The sequence below is a fragment of the Canis aureus genome, chromosome 35, assembly GCF_053574225.1.
Source record: "Canis aureus isolate CA01 chromosome 35, VMU_Caureus_v.1.0, whole genome shotgun sequence".
Classification (NCBI taxonomy): domain Eukaryota; kingdom Metazoa; phylum Chordata; class Mammalia; order Carnivora; family Canidae; genus Canis; species Canis aureus.
Window position 1 is genome coordinate 10,072,619 of NC_135645.1, and position 15,703 is coordinate 10,088,321.

At 38.7% G+C, this 15,703-nt stretch overlaps 1 long non-coding RNA gene across 4 annotated transcripts in view; it reads left to right on the forward strand.

Moving 5' to 3' along the window:
• Positions 1-15,703, forward strand: part of LOC144305144 (uncharacterized) — a 611,557-nt gene that overhangs the window by 422,322 nt on the left and 173,532 nt on the right. Inside the window, exon 2 of one of the 4 annotated variants that reach the window (XR_013372177.1) lies at positions 1,358-1,445. The exons of the other annotated variants lie outside the window; for them this stretch is intronic. This is a non-coding gene — a long non-coding RNA (uncharacterized LOC144305144). The remainder of the gene's footprint in view (positions 1-1,357; positions 1,446-15,703) is intronic. 4 annotated transcript variants of the gene reach the window in all.

Sequence of the window (15,703 nt, forward strand, 5' to 3'; positions counted from 1 at the left end):
AAGTTGTTTTGGCAGGTGAGCTCTACTATTGTAAATTGTGATTCTAAATCAATAATTTGCAGAGGAACAAGGCCTTGTTGAAATGTGAATGCTATTTAACTTCTATAAAATGCAAAGAGCTCTTCAGTCGGTGCTTTAATAAGTCTAATGACATTATTTCTTGACTACCTAGACAATGAAACCATAACTGGTGCTTGGGGGAAAATACAGAAGAACCATTGTTGGTTCATCCCTCAAAGAAATTTCTCCATTTCGGAAAGCAGAATGTATCCAAATAATTAAGGACATTTTCAACGTTAACTGATTTTTGTAAGACAAGACAAGACAGTGAATACAAAATACCAGAATGTGGTTCACCCTTAAATAAAGATAGAGCTTGGTGAGTTAAGGCCAAGGACATTGTATAATGAGATGACAAGAGTTTCGGTGTTAAGTTTCCATGTTATATGACACAACTTATGGGTTTCCCAAATACTAAGATTGAATGAGTGTGAATAAATACATCTTCCTCTTACAATTAAATAAAATGATACATATTCCAAGTAGTTACTTTCCTTAAGCACTTTGGATCAGTAAGCATGTGTCTGCCAGGATGCTTGGCTGAATGCACCGGTTGGCATAGTAAAAAAAGCAGAGATAGAAAGTTCCCAGCAAAGTAAAGATTTGCTTACTTTATGGTACAACAGTGAAGATGTGATAGTTTTCCACTGTGTTTCACATCCTTGTGGAACACTGACCACCAACGCTCTGAATGTAGGCAGAGTAGATAACAGAGACCATGTATAAATTGCTCCCATCAGCCTCAATTGTCCTATGATAGAGATTAGAGTTAGGATTCTAGAAGGCAGCCTATATCTGGCATGAGTATCTCAGAAATGAAGCTTTAGCGTTAGATAGGCATGAAGACAAGAGATACAGAAGAAAGAAAGAGGAAATGGCTGTGTTGTGGCCCCTCTCAGAGTATTGACTAATAATCTTGACACCTTCGCATGAATCCTTCCAGTGTGGTAGATGTTCTTCAGGCCTGTTCACCATTCTTATTTGTTTTCCAAGAGCACCTTTCTCACCCTTGTCCACTTAGATCTTTTTTTCCTCTATGTGTCCTGCTTTTCAGTACAACTCTTCGGTCTTTCTTTTTATTTGATCATTCTCTGTGATGGAAAGACAGTGAGTTTTTTCAAGCTTTTGAGTCTTTTCTGAAGTCAGGATCTAAAATGGATAGTTACTGGGAGCAGGTTATCTCAAATATCAACTGGAACCAACAGATGAGGACTGTTGGCTGAGAGGGGGTGAATATCTGGGATTGCTCCCAACCCCAGAAAAATGGGTCTAACTTGGCCCTCTTTGAAATCACCAGGGCTTCGGAGGATGTTTGACTGTAATATGATTAGAAAAGTTAACCTGATTTAAGAATTCTTCATTGAAGTTGGGACCATGAGAGGATGGTATGTATTTTAGTGCTGTCAAAATTCTAGTGGTTGTCTTCAGTATTTTCTTTTTGATACCATGTGATAGGTGATGTGTTGTCTTACATTAATATACATATTTCCATTTAGAAAATACCATCAGATACATAATCTGTTTATTTTAATTCCTATCACACCCCTACATGATACATAAGGTAAGCATTATTATCCTTATATTTTAGTACAGGGTACTAGCTTGAGAGAAATTGTCTAGGTGAGTTATATTCAGAATCATATTCAACTGTTATTTGCTGAGCATATAATAAGTATTAGGAAGTTTTGCTACGTGCCAGTACCTGTATTAGCTTCCTGTCATTGTTCATAACAATCCAGTGGAAGTGATGGCATCACTTGCATTGAGCTGGTAAGTTTGAGAGCATGTAAGCCACTGTTGAGAATCATACCACTTTTAAGGAATAGAGCTAAGATTTAAATTCAGGTATAGTGAATCCAAGTCCACTAAATTTTATACTTAGGTTAAATGTAGCACTCTAAGCTGTCATTGTGGTATAATATTTGGGTCACACTACCAGTCTTTCAAATTATGTCCTATTCATACTGATTTCCTTTTAGATCCATGTCCTAAAATTATTTTCTCATCATGCCAGCCAGGCAGCAGGAAGCACAGACATGGGCATGATAATTGTGTTAAGAACAAAAGCTGGCACTTACTGGACATCTACCAGGTGCACTATGCTAAATTCTTTATATGCTTCAATAGTCTGCCTGCATTTTTGATGTTTGATTGCCAACAGCTTTCAAGCCCTACCACTCCCCTGTACCCTCTGTCTCACATCTTGACAAGCTGTTATGAAAGCCTTGGGTGCTCCCTCCTTTGACACCAGCAGGATATTCAAACCATGCAAGGCTTAGCCTGTGCAAGGGAAGGGAACCCTCACTTCAGCCCCACTCCCTAACGTTCAGAAAACCCTCTGTTCTCTGAAACCATTTTGAACCTGCTTAGGAGCCTGTTCTGTTCTCTCCAGAATGCCACATTAAGTGAAAAGTAAACCCTTTCATACTTCCTTGCTGTACGTGTGGCATCATCTGTCTTACCATCTAACCCAAATTTAGAGCGGGAAGTCCATCCTATTTGTTGGAGCTCCCAACACATACATTACTACTAATCCTGCAACCATATACTTTATTATTATCTACATTTTACAGATGATGAACTTGGAACACATATGGAGAACTCTGTGTGTTTTTGTGTGTACATATGTGTGCACGTGCGCGTGTGTGTGCATGTGTGTCTATAGGGTGATAGAAGTTGGCTAGGTGGCTAGCAGAAGAAATTGGAAAGGAATTTGTTTTTATAAGTTTAATAAAATCATTAGCCTTCCCTGAGAAATGTTGACTTGAAAGATTGAATTACCAGATGACTGATAATTCAGTTAGATAATGTTTTGTAAAGTTTTATGAGATCCTTGGTAGGTGTTTCAGAGACAGGTATAATGAAAATGGATACTCTACAAGTTCCTGCCTGTTCATAATTAAATTGCATCCTTCAGATATATAAAAGCTCACCCTCAGAAATAGTTTCTAGGTATATTCCCTGAAGAAATAGACTGGAAAATAAAATACTGGCCAAATGTTCTCCCTTTGTTGATTTGTAGAAAGCTTAATTAAAATGTGAGAGCTTCTAGAATCCCTCATTAGAGTTTCAGTGAAACTAGAATGGGCTTTTCAGAGCCTTCCTTCTGCTCGTCCTTTCTGGCCTTCCCCTACACCCAAACTTTATCAGAGCACTGGACTGAGCTCTTGCTCTCACTGATAACTCTGGTCCCATTGGTTATCTGGAAGAAGCATGCATAAATAGTGAGAACTCCAGGTCTAAGAAGGAGACATGAGTTCCACTTTTCGTCAAGATGAGGACATCCTCTGAGTTTTTTGGCCCTACCCAGTCAGAGGGATCTGCCATGGACAGCATGGGGGATGTCATTCATAACAGATTTATCAGAACTCAAGCCAGAGTTCATGATATGCTACTTACTCTTCAAATTTTTCCACAAAAAAAAAAAAAAAAAGATTCCACAAGTATTTCATTAAAAGATCATGAAAACTTTTTTTGAGTGTAACTTATTCTATTTTATACTATATCAATTGGTACTCTTAAAACACAGCTTCATTTTCTAGATACCAATACTGTTTCAAAGTATTAAATTCCTTTAGTGGTGCACATTTCTTTGTAATTGTTTTCTTACACAAACATCGTTTGCTACAGTCATAGGTGTTTTTTTTTTCTTGACCTTAATGATAAACAACTTATGTCCTCTAGTTTTTGCATTTGTCTGCACACTTTTATGCTACAAACTCATTTCCAGCCTTTTCTTTTCACATACTCCTAACATGTCAAGTACAAGGGAATCTCTCTTGGGCATTGGCCCTTTGTGATGAAAGAGAAGCTCTTTGTAGGGGGTTGCTATGATGTTAGGGGAGCTCAGAAAACATATCAGAGTGGTGTACAGTGGATGTTTGACTATTGCTGATAACAGACGATGGAAGGCAAATAGGGCCAGAAGAGCTTCCAAGAAATTTGAAAATAATAGTTTCTGCTTCCAATGAAGTGAAAATGGAGATACCTATTAAAAGCTACATTGTGACATTAAATAATGCAAAGAAAACCATTGCACTGTACTTGTGGTTGCCTACCTGTAGTGTCTGCTGTGTTATTCAAGATTTCCATGCACTTCCAGCAGGAGAACAAGCATCGTGACCTGCCTGTACATGCAGTAAACTAAAGAGGACATTATGTAGGAAAGGGAATGCAAGAGGAGGTGAAATAAAGAGCATGGTCTTCTGACAATCTAGAAAGCATTTACTGAGAACTTCTTGGAGATCCCTGGAGATTTTAGAGAATCATAACTGATGCTCTTCTACTGATTTGAGAAAGTCTCCTTAAAAAGACCATGGAACATGGACTTGAGAACTTGAGAGCATTTTATGCTCTTTATATTAAAGCATTTTATGTTGTATTTTTTCTTTTGATCAAATACAGGTCAAATGATTTTCGTTATTCTGCTCTCCAGCTAATTTTGTGTTTGTGTGGATATGTGTTCATTTTCAGAGTTGAAATCAGGGTATTCGGGTTCATATTTGGTCTCTTTATTTAGTCTTTGAATAGTTAAGCAATTTATTTAAAACTCCTCTGAATCACAATTTTCTCATCTTTAAAATGTATATATTATACCCTATCTTATAAAAGTACTATAAAAATTGAGTGAGATAATACTTGGAGATTATGACCTCTACACAAATTATAATTGTTATTTTTTCCCACCACCCCCCTCCCGCCCCTGCTGTGCCCTGCGAGTGTAGACTATTAGAAATGGAACCAGCTTTCTATAACTTGGTGTTCATTTTATTGCATGTGGCTTATTTGATTTGATGGTGAAGGTATTGGAAATGATGGTGTTTTAAAGCATGCTTCTTATGAAATTCAACTAAGCAACTAATTTCTCCTTTTCTCACTTCGCTCATATGTTGTGGACTAGGATGGATCACAGAGACAAATGTCATGGACTAGGAAAAACAAAACAGCCAAAAAAATAAATCCTAGGCTGCATGCTTTAACGTAAAACCAGAAGGCACCTTCTTTATAAAGTTGTGCCAGGATTAATTAAAACAAAACTTAATGAGCTGGAAAAGACTAGGTACCCTGTGGACATAAACACTGAACATCCCACCCCAAGCTATTAGTATTTAGAATTCCTCATGATTTCAAAATTATTATCGAAAATTTGTGGAATTCCAAATGTGCCGTAGAGGTATGTAGCTTTGCGAAATGAGGGCAGAGGGAATGGATTGGGTAAAAGAGCTTTCGTAACACAATAAAAACTGAAACACCTTACAAATCAATTTTTTTTTGACATTTGGAATCGAAGTGTTATAGATCCAAATCAGCTTTGCTTGGAAGGAACGAAACATCCAAAGCAGAATAATAAATTAATTGATCAATTAATTAAACTCAAGGGAGTTGGTATAAATTCATGGAGTATGCTATACTATATGCTATATTACTATAGAGAGGGGCAAAAAGCACACTTAGAAGTATTAGGTAAATATCTCTTTTTCCAGGTGAAGTTTGAAATATACGACTTCTAGGCCTCATTCCTTTATCTAATTTTGTCTGAGGCTTTTAGGGACACAGGGTATAATTATCACCCTGTGGATGAAGCAACACTGTCTAGAGGTATAAAGTGGCTTTGCCACGGAGGCATACCAAGTTCTAGAACTAAGTTTCTGGAATTCAAGTTTTCCTACTCTGAGTAAAGTAATTCCTCTCCACATTGACAGATTTTTAAGTAACAGAGACATAGCTGCTTTTATTGACTAATTTCAGTAATAGCCTTTTCAGAAAAATAGGGACATATCCTCTTGGGAGATTCAGGTTAATTTACCCCAGGGGATAATGAGACATTTGTCGGCTGATTTGCATCTGTGACCTGACCAGGAATAAATGCAGCTCTCTCAATGTGAAGGACTTGCCCTCTGCCTGGTGATTTGGCATCCATGAAATCCACCATGGAGTGTCAAGCCCTACTTTCAAAATGCCTGTAATTCAAGTCCCAGTGGATGACCTGCTAGGACTCCCAGCACTCCATGGGTAAACCAGAGGCACTTTCATGGGTTTATAATCTTTACATAATCTCATTCAGAAAAAAAAAAAAAAAATCAAGACATAATTTTAGTACTATTATTTCCATTGCTAAACAAATTATACATGCAATAGTTTTTTTGAATGAAAGCATTTTTAACCAGCCTCTGTAGATTTAACATTTTTTACTGCACCTCAGTGGATCCCAGACAAGTATGTATATGTAGGCATTTATGTTAGATTTTTTTCTCTATTAAAATATATTAGATTTATTTTTCTAATACCCTATTTTGAGAAACCAAGTGGACCATTTGAAAAGTGCACTGGTTTCTTTATTTAAATATTAAAAAAATGAGTTATTACTAAAAATCCTATTATAAAGAAAAGTGAAAATCAACAAGAAAAATGACATATGCAATGTTATGAAAAACAGAAAGAATGTGTGATCTTTAACTAATTGATTGATCAAGCAAAAAGATAGAGCTCCATCCCATATTTGAATCCAGTAGTAGACTTCTGGATCAATTTTAGAAGTTCCAAGTTTTTATCTTCTCCTTTGCTCTTTTTCTTTTTCTTTTTTTTTTTTTTTTTTTTTTTTTTTTTCAGTTTGTACTGACCTAGAGAAAGCCAGGGATGATGAATAAGACCAACTGCCCAGTTTGGGGTAAAAATATACCCTTCATACTTTTTCAAGAGGTTGTTACACAGGGTAAAGGAACCTACAGACAACAACTACTAATAGTGTAGGCTTTATAGTACCCTGAATCTCTATCTTCTCTAATGAAGATAAATTTAGGGAGGGATTATTTTTTTTTTTATTTTTTTATTTTTTTTGTAATTCTAACATCCTGAGCCAATTCTGTGTGTTGGACACATTACACAACTAGAAGCCAATAGAAATAGACCTCAAGGCAGATGGGGTAAGTGGCATGATAGTATAGTAGAAAGACCAGCTTTGGAGCTTGAATGAGCTGTCAAACGGTGACTGTCCAGCTCTCTTGCTAAATGATCTTGTGCACATGTTACTTAACCTCTGAGAGGCTTAGTCTCCTTCTTTATAAACAGGGCCAATAATGTTATTTTTCTGAGTAATTACTATGGCTAAGTGATACTTGACTTATTCGTTCAGTACCCATTCACTATTACTATTCATGAGTCTGAGACTTGGTCTTCCTTTTAAAACTGTAGCATTGCAAATCAACTCCAACAGTGACCACAGGAGAGGAAAACACCCATCTATCACTCTTTTGGAATGTGAAAGGACGACTGACAGCTTCCACGAAGTTAGAATTTTTAGAGTATATTGTTCAAATCAAAGTGATGAAAACACTGGCATAGTTATTTTCTTTTTTCACATGAAAACAACACCACTCAGGTTTAATTTTTTCAAGCTGCCATTCTAAAATGGCAGGATTATTAATACATATGCCCAGATAAGGCATGATCAAGAATTAGTTCACTCTTGATGTAGGTACTTGTGGCACATCGAGGCAAGTGCCACGATATCAAGTTTCAAACATCAAACCCTTATATTTTGAGTTCCCTCTCCAAACTGTCCTAAGAAACATAATCCCAAACCAAAAGGTCCTTTTCCCACTTGAAAATGGCCTGGACAAACCTTCTCTAATAGAAGTCAGACCCAAGGCTCCTGAGAAGGAACATACCAACTTTCTATCCTCCCTGGCTCCTTCCTGTCTCCCTCACTCCCACCTTCCTCACTCCCTCCTCCCTCACTCCCACCTTCCTCTCTCCATCACACAGGTACCTCACCGAAGCATCCTGCCACTTGGAATTCAGAGCAAAAGTGGTGGCTGTGCAAAGAGGGCAATAAACATAAATGATACCTGTGGGTAATAGGTTTGAAATTACTGTGTTCCTTGGTAACTGGATATAATTACAAGTACCCTAGATTCCACGGGGCTACGGTGCAATTAGCACTCTCATTTCCAGAATAAAAGGGAAGGATTACAACGGTGTTGCCACAATTCAGTAATGTGAGAAAAGGGAACTTACCAGAAAGATGTCAGTAGTTCTGCATATATTTCTCCGTGTTCATTTCACATTGGGAGCCTGCGTATTTGTAAGTCTAAAAAGCACACAAATCTATGTGATTAAGCCCATATAAGTTATAATACATCACCATTATAGTAAGGCTACTGCAGGGGTCCTTAGTAAGTTAAAAAAAAAAAAAGGAAAGGGTGGGAAAGTAATGAGTGATGTGACTACACTGTAGGCAGTGGGCAGGTTACCATATATTTTGGAGGTAATTAAAGACGATTGAGTGATACTTCCCAGGCTAATGAGTGATTCCGCCACTGCCTCGCAGCGGGGAGGCCCCTGTGTGTTACTGCACATTTCCACAGTATTTACTGGGGTAATGAGTGTTATTGCTGTGGTGTAACAGCAGGGTGTACTGCTCACTGTGTTTCCCCGAGAGCTCTGCCATCATTACAAGGCAAAGTGTGATTGCTGTTTTGCTAGACACCACTCGTGATCTATTCCTATATTGTTCCATAGTAATTACCAAATGGGACACACCCTATTTACCAGGGTGTGTCCTTTAGACAATCAAGAAAGAGTTTGTTTGTCTGTCTGCTGCTGTGGCTTAACCACATCGTTCCTGATTTGGTTATGGTATATATAATTGTGGGATTGTTACTGACTTGCAATCACTGGCTCATATACCATGTTTGCTCTTGCTTCTCCTGGGCCTTGGAAGGGAGGTTTCCACTGCCGTCTGGCGTTGTTCAAGCTACACCGTGCGAGCAGGAGGGAGGGTCTGGCAGAGAGGAGAGAGGAGGCCTTCACACTTTAACAGTTATATTTTGAATATTCTGCGTCTACATTCCCTTCTACGATTCTAAGAATAGTACCAGTATATCAATCAAGAGGACATATAGTCAGCAGAACAAAGACTCAAATCAGTCAATATTTTGATTTCACTTTACAGGATGTAGGTACGGAGAACTGTCTTCGCTTAGCATATTTTGACTTACTGGCCAATCATTGGCTAAAATATTCCATAGGTTCTTATGTTTTCACTTTGGAGTCTGTCACTGTCTCCCCTCCCTTAATTTTCATTTGGAAAAACGTCACCATGTGTGCGACTAGGAAAAGTGCTTTGGTAGCAGGATGAGAGTCCTCAATTCTCGTCTGACTCTACCCTTATGGACACCTCACCTGGCCATCAAGAGTGATGGTAAAGGGAATGAGCCGTGGTGTTGGACTGCCTGAGGTCAAGTCTCAACTTTACCATGGGTAAATGTCCTAATGTCCCTGAGCCTCTTTCCTCGCTTGTGAAAGGGGGAAAAAATAGTACCTGCTCCTACATTTATTACAAATTTTAATGAAAGAATTAGGTCAGATGTTTCTTAAAATGCCTGTACCGAGTACATTGCTATTAAATGTTAGCTATGATTACTTAACTTGTCGAGTTGTAATAGGAAAGACTTATTATTTGCTCCCTAAGTTACTTTCTATCTCCTGAAACTTGGATTCCCTGATGTTTTATATTTGTGGCTATGTCAAAAGAAAGCAGAGAACAGACGTACATGCACAATTAGGCCTACTTCATGACCTGAAATATCTTGTTGAGTCAGTTTCCAGTTTACAGATGGGTTCGTCAATAAATCTGAATTCTAGCTACAGCAGAAATAAGAGGAAGGAGCCTCAGACTGATCAAATAGGAAGACAAATCCATCTACCATTAACGCTGGTATTTACAGCGCTCCATGAGGAATTAGAAATATCAGCCATAGAGACACCTGAGTGGCTCAGCAGTTGAGCATCTGCCTTTGGCTCAGGGTGTGATCCCGGGGTCCTGGGATCGAGTCCCTTATTGGGCTCCCTGCATGGATCCTGCTTCTCCCTCAGCCTATGTCTCTGCCCCCCCCCTTTCTCTTTCTCATGAATAGATAAATAAAAATCTTAAAAAAAATAAAAGAGAGAAGTATCAGCCAAATGAGGAAAGCTGTTGTGAGATAAAATCAGTGAGGTATACAGACTACTCTTCCTCGAAGTCTGTGTGAGGAGTGTCGAGATTTTAGGTCTTCTCTAATGAAAGGACTTCAAGGTGGACATCGCCCACCTATCCATTTTCACCCACGTGCTATTTAGTTTCCGTGTATGTTTCTTCAACCTGAAATTGCTTTATACCATCAGAGTTCCTGGGGCTAAAGGAATCTCTCCTGTCACAACATAACCCAGAGAGACTTGGACGTGAATCTCTCAATAGATAGACTAGAACTGTAGTCAGTTCCTGGGAATACAGTGCTGTAGTTAGTGTTGTGGGAAGTGAGAATAGGAGAGTGAACCTTCTGGGTTAGTGCTTCCATGCAATGCTAGACATTTGATGGAAACTTCACCCTTATATTAAACTAGAACACTTAAAGAATGCCTCGATTTTCCTGCAACTGGTGCTCAAGCTCCCTAAACATGGAAGCCCATGCTGACAGCAAATAGCATGGGAACTGAATGCCAAGGGATCCACCAAAGACATAAACTGGATAGATCAGAAAGTTAGTAGGACTCAGAGTATCCTCAAACCACAGCCACATATCTGTGGGTTTCTGCAACCCTACTGTAGGGTATCACAGTGTTACATATATAAGAGCGCATGTAGTAATTATTGAGTAAATCCGATGTGTTCATCATTCTAGCTAGTGGGTTCTTTCCTAGAGTGTGAGTTAACCCTTTTATTGTCTTCGTTAGGTCCTGGGTAGAAAAGTCAATGGAACAGATCAAGATGATAATTGCACACAAGATTTCTTACATGCCAAGATGCCAGGCTTGGTGGGTGGTACCCCTGTAGAACTGTTCCTCCACACATCTTGTTTCTGGTCCAGGTCGGCTCCGCGGCACATGTGGCCCTGCAAATCTATTCCCTGCTAATGCTGTGTCCTCCATCATTTCGCCACGGCATGTCTGTCCATCTTTGTGAGCACAATTTTTTATTAATCAGCGAAACGTTTGGGCCTTTGAAATTGAAATGGATTTCAGTCTTCTTTATATATTAATTATTGATAAATGGAGCCTGGGAGACAAGGAAGAAGGCAGGCATGATTATAGACAGATAGTTTTTAATTTTATGTCTCTTGCAGTGACAGAGAAATTTAGTTTAATAGGAGTAATTTTTCAAAGGAGATGCAATCATGAGGGAGGGGGTGTAGAAAATGAGCTAAGCATACTAAAAAAGAAAGAACTTGTAGGAGACATAGCATGTTTCCATACCTAAAAATTTCCTAGAAGGCCTTATATCAAGAAGTAGAGATAGAAATCCTTCCAAAATTGTTTTTGTACTTTGCAGGTAGGAACTGCAACCCTGAAACCAGATACTATTACTTTCAAAAGGCCTACATTCCCAACTTAGACAATTTTGTGTCTTTTACATTATCTCAAACTCTCCTAAATTATAGAAAGTCTCAAACAGCCTTAATTATGTACTGTCCCAAACATCATGTAGAAAGGCCATGAGGTGTAGTAGGAATGGTGTTAGGCACACAGACTACTGAGTTCTAGCCCAGCTCCATCATTTTTTTAGCTTGCCATGAGGTCTTCATGTAGAGTCTTCTAGAGTCTTAGTTTCTCCATATGGAAAATGGTGATACTCTTCTTTCCACTAGGTCCATAGGTAGTATCTGAGGATAAATGAAGAAATTACCATGAATAAGTTTCTGAGGCCTTTCTTCTATCAAAAAATCTGAGATTTTCTGATAAAAGAAAAATAATTCTTTTTATGGGTCCATCAGTTACTAATTATTCCATGCAAGCATAGCTATTTTTTATTCTCCACGTCTATGACTAATCCAATTCGACACCACAAAAATATTTGAGCCCTATGATGCTTTTCCAGCATCTGTCCTGGGATCTGGAGATTAAAAAAGAAAAAAAAGAAAAAAAGAAAAAGAAACCTAGGCTGCACCCCTAAGGATACCTCATTCCTCAGATCTCATTTCTTGTTGAAATATCTGCATTTTTTATGGGCTCCTATAAACTCGATAGGATCTCTCTGCCTTGCTGCCAGTTTAGCACAGTGAGCCATCCACTGTGATACTTAGAAGAGTCAATGAGGAAGGGGAAAGCGTTGCATTAGGACGGCTAACACAGGAAGAAGGAGAAAAAAAAAATCCCTGGACACCACCCTGCCTATTGTAGTGATTATTGCCTAACTGGCATTCCATATTAGTCTTCTAAAACCTTTTCATTATATTCTTACCCAGCTCAGAAGCCATCGATGGCTCTCACTGGCATGGCACTAAATCCATCTTTCTCCATTTCTTTCCTCCTTACAATCTCTTTCCCTCTTCAGTTCATTTTATGTTTGGATGTGGCTCCTATCAACTCATAATATTGCGGTCTTCTGTAGAATGAAGCCTGTTTTACACAGTTATCCCCCTGTGACCTTAGGTAGAGGAAGGAATGCCTCCATGTTTCTGGATGCTTATAACCCTGTAATTTAGCACTTGCTTTTGCAGTTTTATGTCCTATTCTAATTGTTTTCACAATGGATTATAATTGTTTTTAAATAATAATGTTGTCTTGAACTTTTTAGGACCCATCAGCATTAGATTTTGAAGAGGTCTTTGTTAATTGCTTGATACCAAGACGGAAGTTGTGTTGGCAAAAAAAAAAAAAAAGCTGTTTTTTTTTTTGTTTTGTTTTTTGTTTTCTAGTAAACTTTTCAGAAAGAATTGTCACAGGACATCCTTTCCCGGTCTGTCTACCCCTTCCTTTCCTCTAGTAGCTCAACCTGCGTGTGTACACACAAGAACACACAAACCTCTCAGGAATAATTACTGTCAAAGCTGCATTCTGCAGGAGGTGTTACAGCCCATTTGTCTGCTCTGGGCTCCAGAATCTCTACTGTGATTGATAGAGCTCCACCCAGCACACATATCTGTCTGTAACACCTCAAAGCCCATTTTAAGGGCTTTAGGACCCAACATATATAGGAGGTGAGAAAGACTGAACTTCTGTATGTGATGAGAAGTGCATACCATTTATCACAAATCACTTAAACATGCTACTAATTACAGACATTGCTTAACATGCATAAAAACGGGCAAAAGATTAATTGTCCTTGTGTCCATTCTCTATTCTTCTTTCTGTTATTTAGTTTCTGCACATTTTCTTTGGTGTAGTCCACTTCTTCTTTTCCCTTGCCATATGTGCTGGGATTGGTCAGGTCTTTGTATCGAGGTCTTATTACTATTTTCAGAAAATTCTAATTCTTTATCACAGTTTTACCAACGAGGCTTTGCTTCCCTCCAATGAGCTTTGTATAATGCTGGCTGCCAGCCTTACTTATTAGGCCAGAAATGACTGTGCTGTGCCCCTGCTCACCCTTTTTCTAATCTGAGGATTCTGGGTTCTGGCCAACAGCATCTAGGCTCTGCTTCTCTCTCTCTCTCTCTCTTTTTCTTTTTTTCTTTTTTCTTTTTTTTTTTTTTTTCCTTAAATTAGGTTGGGGTTAGTTGAAATGTGAGCTGAAGACACATCTTACCACTACATAAATAGATACACACTTGCCCCATCAATGTGTTCAACAACCTCTGTGCCTCAACTGTGTGGTGGTAAGGGGGGGTGGGTATGAATGGGAGGATACTGTGTAATTATCGCTTGTGGTATTGGATGCACATGTATTGAAAATAAGTTCTCTGTGAATTACCAAGTTAAGTTGGTTTCCAAGGACTCTCAGACTTCGAATATAGACAAAGCACTTCTCATTACCCTGAATACCGCTCCTGAGGCTGAATAAAGAAACACAGACCTAAAAGACACTCAAATTTACAACGAGGAATGTAGGACATTTGGCTCATTGGTAGTCACAGGTTTAGTTTTAAAATGCAGATGAAAGATACCCCAGGTCCAAATGACACTTTGTAAGCTAAACCACAGTATAAATTGTGAGCTGTGTCATTTGCTAGCACATTAACCTATATATAATGCAACATTTGTATGGAGCCCAGTGAAAGATTGGATCTGACTCAGTAATTTCAAACACAATTGGCCTCTTTCATTCTTTAATTATCCTCACCAATTTCAAGAATTAACCTTAACTTTAAATTATGTAGGCTTCTTCCTTTGGATTTGTGTTACAATTGTAGGCTTATCTAAATGTTAGATGGTAGGAGTTTTTTGTTTTGCTTTGTTTTGTTTTTCTCTTTTTGCTGAATAGAGACATTTGTTCCCAGTTATTATCATCATAATGACCCTGCCAAAAAATAATAATATTAGAGGCCGAGAGGGTCTCCAGCCAGGCTATTGTGGGACCCCTGATGCCAGAGCTAGATTGCCTGGCTGAAAATCATATCTCAACATAATTGGCTGCAGTGACAAAAAGAGAGAGTGAGAAATAAAGAAAGAGAAAGTCAGCAGGTCTGATAGGAAGGTTGCAGGCATTTATATCTAAATGGTCTCCCAATGTAACATTTTGCTCCTAATGACACAGGATTAGGAAGGGAATATAATGAGGTTTTATCAAATGTTCAAATAAATAGCCTGACCCCCCCTTCTCAGTACCCCTCTTTCTCCCTTATATATGATTTAAGTGTAATAGAGTCTAAGGATTAAGAAAGGCAAATTTAGCAGAAGGCTGAACGTCTTTTTTTTTTTTTTTTTAGCCTTTTTCTCCCACCACCTCCACTCATATCATAATTAACCCTTTGTCTGCCTTGTGATGCTGGTTCCATTACTCTTCTTTTTCCCATTGCTTACTGTTCTGATGTCAGAGCTTGAGTGAGTATCTTACAAAGAATGAGAGATTTCTAGAAATTCTACGAATTTATCTGGGAATGTCAGTCTCCTTTTGAGGCAAGATAGCAATATTTGAGCGTAACAAAAAAGGACACATGAACATTTGCAAAAGGAGGTTCAAGGGCTAGTATTGAAAAGCAACGTTTTTCCCCTGCCCTTCTCTCCACCAGCCAGACTCTGCTCCTCCCCTTCCTCTCGTGTTCCTTCCAGCCAAATACTCCCTTTGCTCTTCTTCAACTTACCTTGTCTCTACTGCATCTGCATTTTCCTTTCTCCTCACCTCTCTGTCCATCTAGGTCTACACGGTTTTCCCACTCACAGAGCAACATGACCCGGGCTCACAAGCCCTTCAGGGGGCAAAACAGCAATTTCCAGGCATTTGTTTTAGCATTTGAAGTGAATAAACACTCAATGCCTAAACATATGATTCAGATTCCTTGGCAGTGCTAGGTCAAAGAGATAGTCTCTTCCTTCATTTTATATATACACTTTGCACACACACACATACCCATTCCGTATGGCATATTCTGCTAGGTACCATGGGAATTCGTAAGATGAATTAGATGTGTTGCCTTTCCTCACAATTATGATTTAGTAGTTTCTTGCACCATCTGCATAAAAGTGATTGTTAGAGCCGTGAAGTGGATGATGTCCTAGTGGGAAAATAATATGGAAAAAGCAGAAGGCAGAGGTTGAAGCCACAGGGGTCAGTCCATGTTTAAAATGCAAAATAAGGGGGTAAAGCCAGTGAGAGAGACAGATAAAACCTGGCTGAAAGGACAGAAAGGAGATCACAATAATGTAGTGCCAGAAAGATCTGAGAAGAACTTTGCAAGAAGGAGGTAGACATAACAGCATGTCAGAGAGTCCAAAGAAAATCACAGCC